Here is a 7,039-nt window from a genome sequence, read left to right as displayed (position 1 = left end):
TTCAGTTCAGGGATTTCTGTCTGAATCCCAATTATTTGTTAAACACTGTGTACAAATGTAACTTTGTTTTCATAGCACAAGAATTCCTTACTAGATCACAGCATTCAGGGGAAAAAAAAGGAGCTTGCTTGTAATTTACTCACAGTTAACTAAGAGTTTATGTATTTTGGTTCCTTCAGTTGTATGTGCCCAGAAATACATTTATTGTGTCCTTCCTGTATCTTTCTTTTGAAACACCTTATTCTTTTGCTTTATGCAGTTATACTTTACTGTCACTCTTCACTGAGTAAAAAACCATCTGGATGGCCAGGCCCAGTGAGTGGTGGTGAATGAAGTTAAATCCTGTTGACGTTTGGTCACAAGTGGGATTCTCCAGGGCTCAGTACTGGGGCCATGTCATAGGTTAGCAAGCGTAGTCCCGGAAGGGATGTCCTTGCTAAGGGATGCTTACAGCTCCTCTATGACCTGACAGAACCTATCAGCTGGCCAGTTTGAATATGGACAATTCTCTAAGCCACTTAAAGTTGTGACCACCTCTGTGATCCACACTTAAGAACAGACAAACTCCCCCCCAAAGCTCTCTCTCATTCCCGGTGCTGGCACAGGTGGCTGCAGGGCCCGAGCGGAGGCCAGTGGGCCCGGCCAGGCCCTGCTCAGGCCAGGCTGGGCCGGACCACGGCTCCAGGATGACCCCCCCAGCAGGGCTGTGGGCAGCCAGAGCGTCTCAGAACCTCCCCCCCTCCACTGCGGCCAAGATTTCAGCAAAGCGGCACCGCTGTCCGGCAGAGGCCAGGTGACCAACAGCATAAGCCACACAGCTGCAAGGCCGAGGTGAGATTAACCCTTTTATTGCTGTGAAGAGCTGAAAACCTGAGGGAAGAGAAAGAGGAGATGCTTAAAGCTGAAATTCTGTTGTGAAGCTATGATATATCAGAGTACCCATTGTAATTTCATGAAGATGTGGGGGTGGAGTGTTCAACTCGCAAGCAAAAGCACCTGTGCTGAGATAGGCAGATGCTGACGCAGCTGTAATTTCATGAGAAGTTTGGACAGGGAGAGATGGAAACGATGAGGACTTTTGCTCCAAACGGGAAAGGAGAAAACCTCAGTCCCTAGAGATGCTCCCAGAGATAGTCTTAATGATGAAGATGAGGAAGACCCCTTGCTCCCAGGGAAGCAAAAGGGCCTCTGTTTTTGTTTCTGAAAGGCTCAACCTTAAAATTGTACCCCAAAAAACTTCAAGAGTGGACCCTCAAAAGCAGTTGTGGGAAAAGCTGCAAGTCGGGGGAAGGGACTCACATGCGGGCAGAGAACCAACCCGGGCGGCTGTCTTGTTGTGATAATGTTTTCATAGCACGAGCAAGAAGAGACTTCTCTTTCTAAATGGACTGAACAAGGTTATTATGAAAGGGGTGAACAGACTGAACATCTTAAGGGTTGTCTTTTTACATTGTCACTGGGAGAAGGGAGGAAGGTGGGGGGAGGAGGAGAGTTCTGAAGGTGGTATAATTTTTTTTTCCCCTCTTTTAGGTCTGTTAATAAACTTCTTTATATTCTTTCAAGTTTGGTGCCTGCTTTGCATTTCTCCTAATTCTTATCTCACAGAAGGTAAACAGTAATGAGTATTTTGGACCAAACCACTACAGGCCAGTTCTGTTTAATTTCTTTATTGACAGCCTGGACAAAGAGGTTGCGTGCTGCATCAGGCAATTTGCAGGCAAGTTGAGTGGGAGTGCTGATCTCCTGGAGGGTAGGAAGGCTCTGCAGAGGGATCTGGACAGGCTGGATCATGGGCCAGGGCCAGTGGTGTGAGGTTCTACAAGGCCCAGTGCCGGGTCCTGCCCTTGGGTCACAACAACCCCAGGCAGTGCCACAGGCTGGGGCAGAGTGGCTGCAAAGCTGCCCACAGGAAAAGGACCTGGGGGTGCTGGTGCCAGCAGCTGAACATGAGCCAGGGTGTGCCCAGGTGGCCAAGAAGGCCAATGGCAATCTGCCTTTTCAATAAACAGTTCCTTTTCTCCACAGCAAGCATTTGATGTAGTCATAAAATTATATGTATTACAGTTCATTTGTATTAAGAGGATGCATGAGGAAAACTCTCGAAAGCTTCTTTAGTGATTGTTCCCTCCCCTTTCCTTTCCCACCATCTCCATAAAATAATGTTGTCCACTGCTGTAAAATCTGTTAGTGTTGTTCTGTATTCTATGTCCAAGAGAAAACATAATACACGTTAATCAAAGACAACTCTGTTAATCATAACCTACCTTTCATTATAACTCTTTCACCCTTGTTTGGAGTGTTGTTGACTTCTCTAAGTAATGAATAGAAAGTCTTTGATTTTTTTTTTCAAACAAATAAAACCATTCAGTAAAAATGTACTCAGGAGGTTGTAATACCTGTTCTTCTTGTCAATTTGCATCTTAACAAAGAGACACATCGATATAAAAACATACATGTGGAGTCTTTTTACTAAATTGTGAGAGGGAATTGGTGAGCAATCTGAAAAAAACAACAACAAAATCCTTTTTGCTGTTTTTCCAAGGTTGTTCTTACGTATGGTGATTGCACATACATAAAAATTAGCCCTTTTTTTAGGGACATCATCTAGAATTCCATGGAAGTTTGAAGTGCAATGGCTGCTTACCTGTTTATAACCTACCTTCCTTATTCTGTGCACATGGATCATGGTCTCTGGGCACACTTTCAGGATCACTCTTCCCTAACAGAGTTTCAAGGAAAAATGTGGTTCAGGGCAGTATAGGATAACTTGGACTTACTTGGAAAATAGCCAGCTTGGACTGAACCTGGTATTTACTCACTGTGTGGAGGAATGTGGGAAGGAAAACCTGAATGAGACAAAGAGGGTGTTTTTTTCTCTTAGGTGTGGACTGTGTATTTCTACAAAGAGACCTATTCCTGAAATCTGGGAATATTCCCATACATGGAAAATATGGAAGTTTCTTATGGATGGTACACAGATTGTGCAATGAGCTCAGTTGAAATACGTAGAGATTACAGATACAGTAATGACTTCACAGTTAATGTCAGCCTGATTGCCAAGGTCTTGTAAGAAGGCTGACAGTTCATATATCTGACAAGATTAGCATGACTGACTTATTAGTCACAACACAATTCCCTCTCAGTTGTCCTCCTTTTTCAAGTCTGGAGCACGTACAAAGGACATCAGACCTACCAAAATCAGATGCCGTTTTCAAGTACTTTGGAACTGAACCCAGAGATAGTTCACCGTCAGATTCTCTCTCTTTCCAAAACAACACAGATCAAAAATTAATAAAAAGGGCAAGAAAGCACCATTCTGTGAAAATAAACTCCTACATAATTCAGTTTCTCTGTAATGTTCCTACCTTGCCAAATGCCACTATCACCTTAAGTAAATTTAGACATGGCTTATAACATAGATGAATATCAGAGATCTTTCTCATGTCTCCCTGAATAAAGAATTTTACACTGTATCACTGAAGGTTTTCTAGACCTTTGAAAAGTTAAGTGTCTCACTCAGGCACAAAAAGAGATCAGAATAATAGTAGACCATGATCCAGCTTGCTGAAGTCAGAGACTTCATAGGGTCGTTGACAAAATTAAGAGTAGGACTACCTTGTCTCTAAGACATTTGGATGAAAATATCTTTTTAAAGATGAGTGCCTCAGCAATTATTTTGTAGAACAGCATTAGTATTATAATTGCTTATGTAAGCTCTGTTGCAGTGCAGCGAGATGAAACAAGTGCTTGATGATAAAAGGACACTTCCACTGGGCACAAAGAGAGAGTATGACAAATACATCACACTTAGCCTGCAGATCCCAGTGCACAAAGCAAAGCATGCTGAAAAACTACCACAGATGCAACGAAAAACAACAAATGAAAGCACAGTGGATAGGCATGGGTGGATGAAATGAGGAAAGTAGAGCATTAAAGATGATCCTTACTGCTTTCAGAAACAAGTCAAGACATAATTATCAGGCTAACATTTTCAAAGTGTGAAGTGATGTGGAGCATCCATCTGGATATACTGAATCTGAGTTTTCAAAGTGCTGAAGATGAGCAATTCAAAGGCAAACATAGCATGACAAAAACCAAATCAATCTACTTACTGCTGAGAGCACAAGGAATTTTTAGCTATTTCCAGCTGAGCGCCTATTTTCCAACTACTTACAATTCCAAGAAAATGATTTATTAGAGTCCCGTTCAGCAATAAGGAGTCTATTAAATGATATGGAGTAACTTAAGCAATCAGAAGAAGTCACGTTATTTTAACATGACAGCTCCTAAAAAAATGATACAAATCTCCTGTTTGCACAAAAGCACTGAAGTTACTTTACTAGTTATTGTGACTATGTTAATTCAGCAAAATAAATTTTACAAGCAAAGTGATTTTAAGGAAATAACAAGAAATAAATTAACATAGAAAAACCTAACTATTTAAGGGTTATTCTTGCTTTTAATATAGTGGGGTTTTGTCCAGATTTAAATTTGAACAAAAAAAAGTGGCCTAATATGCACATACATTGGTATGACATGATATGATATGATATACTTTGTAGAATTCAAGAAAACTTCAAACAACAAACTTTCAGCATCAAACTCATAGCTAAAGTGACAAATAATGGTAATTGGGAAAACACTTCAAACTGTGAATTGCAAACCACGTTGCCAAAAAATGGCTTCTACAGGATAATTAATATGTTGGTTTAGTTTTCTGTTGTTCTTTTTCAAACTGATAAAAAATAGGAAAAAAAGAAAGGGGAAGGGGAAGAGGAAGGGAATTGTGACTGTTTACTCCATTCAGTAAATGTTTCATTAGAAAAAGAGGTCTTTCAAACTGCCCAATTAGGGCAATTTCACTATACAAACCTTCAGAATTTAACTGATTTCTTTTGTTGAGCATATTGTGTCTCATCACTAGTGGTGTTCCCTAGGAAACAGTGTTGGGCCTGGTCCTTTTTGATATCTTTACTGATGATCTGGATGAGAGGCTTGAGTATACCATTAGCAAATTCACCGATGGCACCAAGTTGGGTGGGAGTGTTGATCTCCTGGAGGGTAGGAAGGCTCTGCAGAGGGATCTGGACGGGCTGGATCATGGGCCAAGGCCAGTGGTGTGAGGTTCTACAAGGCCCAGTGCCGGGTCCTGCCCGTGGGTCACAACAACCCCAGGCAGTGCCACAGGCTGGGGCAGAGTGGCTGCAAAGCTGCCCACAGGAAAAGGACCTGGGGGTGCTGGTGCCAGCAGCTGAACATGAGCCAGGGTGTGCCCAGGTGGCCAAGAAGGCCAATGGCATCCTGGCCTGTACCAGCAACAGTGTGGCCAGCAGGACCAGGGCAGGGATTGTCCCCCTGTACTCAGCACTGGTGAGGCCACACCTGGAATCGTGTGTTCAGTTCTGGGCCCCTCAATTCAGGAAGAACATTGAGGTGCTGGAGCAAGACCAGAGACGGGCAGTGAAGATGGTGAGGAGTCTGGAATGCTTGTCCTGTAAGGAGTGCCTGAGGGAGCTGAGGTGGTTTAGCCTGGAGAGAAGGAGGATCAGGGGTGACCTTATTACTCTCTACGACTCCCTGAAAGGAGACTGTACCCAGGTGTGAGGCAGCCTTTTCTCCCAGGCAGCTATGAACAGTATAAGAGGACATAAGCTTCTCTAAGGGATGCTTAGGTTGGACATTAGGAGGTATTTCTTCACAGAAGGGGTGATTGGGCACTGGAATGAGCTGCCTGGGGATGTGAGAGAGTCACTGTCCCTGGAGGTGTTTAAGGAAAGACTGGATGTGGCACTCAGTGCCGTGGTGTGGTTGACAAGGTGGTGTTTGGTCATAGGTAGGACTCAATGATCTCAAAGGTCTTTTCCAACGTAGTTGATTCTGTGACTCTGTATTTCCTAGCACATACACTCAGAAATCCCATGTTCTGAGATTTTGTGCCTTGATCTGTCCAGGTTGAATTCTTTGCTGTTTTCTGCAACTCATGAAGACATGTAATGCCATTAGATCTGAACACTAAGTGACCAACTCACCACTGAAAATAATTTTACCAGGCAAATATCTCCCTGTATGTATCTCCTTACCTTCCTGTAAAGGCAATGTAAGAAGCCAGTAGAAAGGATTATCAGCCCCAAATTATCCACATACTCTTTCACTTCAAAGGAAGAAACTTTTATATGATTATTTTCAACATACAAACTCTACCAAAAAAAAAAAATCTTACATTATTCACTGGCTTGGGATGGTGTCACAGTAACTTTAACTACTGTTGACTTCTACATTCACGAAATTCGAGACTAGGAAAATCAGTGCTACAACAGACTATCCCTGACATTAAATTTTCCTTTTCAACATAGAATGTACTTTTATTTTCAAGAAAACATGTCGTCGCAATCTGAAAGTAACAGCATTTAAATGTAATCAGGATTTCTTTTGACTGCAGTTGACACAAATGGAATAACCTACAGAAACATTAGACAAAAAGAAGTACCCCAATATCAGCTGACACTGGGAAGATTATACAACGTGATTTCCTGTGATGTGACTCCTGCTTTGACGAAGAACGTTTGACTCCTTCCTGCTGGTTGATTGCATGAGAACCGCCACATTCGTATCTTTATATGGTCTCCAGACAGAGAGAACCTGGAGAGCTGGAGACATCTCTGGAAATTCTAAAGTGAACCTACAACTGAATGTATTTGCTTGAAATACAGTATTCTGCTACACATTTGACCCCAGCTCCTCTCTGTTTTTTAGCAAGTGAAAAGAGTACACAAGTAAAGGGATGTATACACACACATGCTCTGATCCATCTGAATTTATGTGCAGATTGCTTCTTGAATACTTTCTGCTACTGCCATGGGAAAGAGTTGCCTTCTGCTGGTGTCTGATACTGACCAGCAGTGCGGGGTCATTTTCATATAGTCCTTTTGCTAGCACGGGACAAAATAAACCGCTCACTTAGTTAGAATACTTTATATTTCATAAGTCAAAAACCTTACTATGCAAATTTACTGTACTGCAGTTAAGTCCTGATGCGTGG

The 7,039-nt window shown here is 42.3% G+C and overlaps 1 long non-coding RNA gene across 1 annotated transcript; it reads left to right on the top strand.

The window, feature by feature from the left end:
* Positions 1–648: 648 nt before the first annotated feature.
* LOC121657410 lies at positions 649–6,729 on the top strand. The gene is made up of 2 exons (XR_006013612.1): positions 649–831; positions 6,440–6,729. It is a non-coding gene; the product is annotated as an uncharacterized LOC121657410 (long non-coding RNA).
* Positions 6,730–7,039: the final 310 nt, after the last annotated feature.

This window comes from Corvus kubaryi, unplaced genomic scaffold (genome assembly GCF_017639235.1).
Source record: "Corvus kubaryi isolate FWS band 111438036 unplaced genomic scaffold, C.kubaryi_AGA036_p1.0 split1-37296, whole genome shotgun sequence".
Classification (NCBI taxonomy): domain Eukaryota; kingdom Metazoa; phylum Chordata; class Aves; order Passeriformes; family Corvidae; genus Corvus; species Corvus kubaryi.
This window is presented reverse-complemented; position numbering and strand designations above follow the sequence as displayed.